Source organism: Terrapene carolina, unplaced genomic scaffold (genome assembly GCF_002925995.2).
Source record: "Terrapene carolina triunguis isolate 2854851 unplaced genomic scaffold, T_m_triunguis-2.0 Scaffold119, whole genome shotgun sequence".
NCBI lineage: Eukaryota > Metazoa > Chordata > Testudines > Emydidae > Terrapene > Terrapene triunguis.
In genome coordinates, this window is record NW_020664470.1 from 1,893,950 (window position 1) to 1,897,115 (window position 3,166).

The window sequence follows — 3,166 nt, forward strand, 5'->3', positions numbered from 1 at the left end:
AAAGCAGGAAGATGGGGTGGGGGGTGGGATCAGGAGAGCAATGGACACTTAACCAGTTAAAAGGTGAGCAGGGCAATGATGATATGAGATTTTATTTTTTAATTCATTTTTGTCAAACTTTGGTGGTAAATATGTTTATGCATATAAGTGCATTTCTGTCTGGGGGAAGGGAGGCCCATGTGACACTCTCTAGACTGAGATTTGCAAAGTTGCCTAGTGGTTTTGGGTGCTCATTTCCTGTTCATTTTAATTCATTCATTTCTTTTGGGGGGGATGAGGGAGGGAAATTGGGTTTTACGAGCTTTGAACATTTTGGCCATACATTTTATGTATCTGTATCGATATCTATGTTGATTTAAATTATGGAGATATCCTATCTCCTAGAATTGGAAGGGACCTTCAAAGGTCATCGAGTCCAGCCCCCTGCCTTTACTAGCAGGACCAAGCACTGATTTTTGCCCCAGATCCCTAAGTGGCCCCCTCAAGGATTCAACTCACAACCCTAGGTTTAACAGGCCAATGCTTAAACCACTGAGCTATCCCTTCCTCCTTCAGTATTAATATAGAAATAGATATTTTAATGTTGCCTTGACCCTGCAAAGATGTATGAACAAGCAGGAAATTTCACAGGGTAGGACACTGAGACTCCCAACCCTCCACAGACTTTCATTTTTTTCTACCCAGTTACAGATCTGCATAGAATACTACCCAATCAATTTTCTCCACTCCCTGTGGAGGCAACATTTTTCGCCTACTTTTCAGAAGTGTAATTGACAACAGAGGCTTCTAATCAGTGGAGAATGAATGTTACTGGCTTTAGTGGGAGTGGACAAGACCCAGAACCACTCAAAAGATGTTAAGCTCCTTGCAGAATTTGGGCACTAGTGTTCATGTACATATGAATGAACCAGAGTGCTGAAACATGTGTCTGGAAAATCCCACTTTTCATAAAGAATGTCTCTTACAGTATCAAGTTTTATATAAAGAAATGTCCATTAAATGTATGAAAGATGAATCCTCAAAAAGTATCAGAGTAACAGAAAGAAAGAAAGAAAGAAAGAAAGAAAGAAAGAAAGAAAGAAAGATGAAATATGGTCAATGAGGAATAACTCTATTCTCAAGGACTCAAATGGGCCATATCTAAGAAACTATATCAGTCCATCTCTATTTTACTATATGTAAAAATCTATCCTTTAAGCTTCTATGCCTGTTTCTGAAAACAGCTAGTTTAAGTATAGCTTTTCTCAGGGACTCATTGACCTCCTTGTTTCTCAGACTGTAGATGACAGGATTGATCATGGGACTGTGTAGAAGAGAGAGAATATTTTGTGTAGGACTTTGGGAGTTTTGGCTTTTGGAAACACATAGATAGTTATCACGGTCCCATAGAAAACGGTAAGCACAATGAGGTGAGAGGAGCAGGTGGAAAAGGCCTTTTGCCTCCCCAGGGTGGAAGGGATTCTCAGGATGGTGGCAATGATACAAATGTAGGATGTCAGAGTCAGTAGAAACGGTACAAGTGTCCTTATGGCAGCAATAGTAAATGTCACCAGTTGCAGATTCTGGGTGTCACCACAGGACAGCTTTATCATGGGTGAAAAATCACAAAAGAAATGGTCAATTTCTTTGGAATCACAGAACATTAATTGGAACATGAAAATATTTACTATGGTGCAGGCCAAAATGCTGCTTATCCAGCATGCTGCCACTAGCTTGAAACAAACCCTGCCATTCATCAGAGCAGCATAACAGAGTGGATTGCATATTGCTAAATACCGATCATAAGACATTGCCGTGAGCAGCAGAGGTTCTGTAGTTGACAGGATACCAAAAAAATATAATTGCACAATGCAACCCTTAACAGAAATGGTTTTGTCCCCAGTCAGTAGAGTGGCCAGCAGCCTGGGCAGGATGATGGAGGTGTGGCAGATCTCCACGCAGGACAAGTTCCCCAGTAAGTAGTACATGGGGATGTGAACGTGCTGATCAGTTGCAACTAGCGCAACTATGAGGATGTTCCCAGCCACAGTCACAATGTAGATCACTAGAAACACGAGGGAGAGAAGGGGCTGCAGTTCAGGGACATTCCCAAATCCTAAGAGGAGGAATTCCATGATGGGCGTTTGATTTCCCCCTTCTGCTTTCTCCATAATATGTATCTAGAAACAGAAAACCATTAATATTGATGGAGTACACACAGTCAGGTTGTGCTGTTGGATACACTGGAAGAAACCTGGAGTAGGTAACCATGTACCACTGCATCTCTCCACTAGCAGATAAAGTTGTCAATAAAAAGAGGAAGACTCATATAATTAAGAGGTTCAGCTTCAAATATAGGTGAACCAAGAGCATGGTTAAAAGTCCCATCTAACTCCCTTAAGCTCTCTTGAACTTTAAATAAAGACTTTTAGGCTGGGATTTTGAACTATCTTTATTCTATCAGTGTCATATCAAAAATCTAGAAGACATAACAAAAAATCAATAGATTGAAAATGAAAGGTATTCAGAGTTCAACCAGGGGTACATCTCCCCTGCAGCTGGGAAGTGTAATTCCTAGCTTGAATAGACGTACATGCACTAGCTTTGATCAAGTTAGGAGGATAAAATGAGCAGTGTGGTCACGGCAGCACAGGCAGCAGCTTGGGGATAGCCATCTGTGCATGTACCTAGGATCTCAGATTGGATTGTGTTTGGGCAGCTAGTCCACTATTTTTAGCACAATTGCTCAATCAGAGATAGTGTGTGGGGGTCTACTGGAGCAGGGAATTACACTTCCCAGATGCAGCATAGACATATCCCATAAAACACATACCAAAACACCAAATAGGCTGAGGTTTGTATGAGGGTCTATCCAGATGAAAAAAACCATTAACAAGAAAAATGTTTGTATGTATGTTGTGGGAAAAAGCAGACTCCTTATCTCAGTGTTAACTTTTTCACATAAGCCGGTTTTCCTGTGTTTTTTATATATCTAAGGTTGTGTTAGCATGCCCTGCAGTTAATTAAAATAATAAGTAAAGCAACTATACAAGTCTTTTGTATTTTATATAACATTATTTTTAATAAAAATATTTTGCTATATTGTAAATAACATTCAGCCTTTACAATGCTCAAGAAAACACAATTTCTTATCAGTGGTAAAAAGGGTTAAGTCAGCCTGTGTGTG

At 40.1% G+C, this 3,166-nt stretch overlaps 1 pseudogene; it reads right to left on the minus strand.

Annotated features, from left to right (window-relative positions):
- Window positions 1-1,164: 1,164 nt before the first annotated feature.
- Window positions 1,165-2,150, minus strand: LOC112121741 (annotated as a pseudogene).
- Between the last annotated feature and the right edge of the window lie 1,016 nt (window positions 2,151-3,166).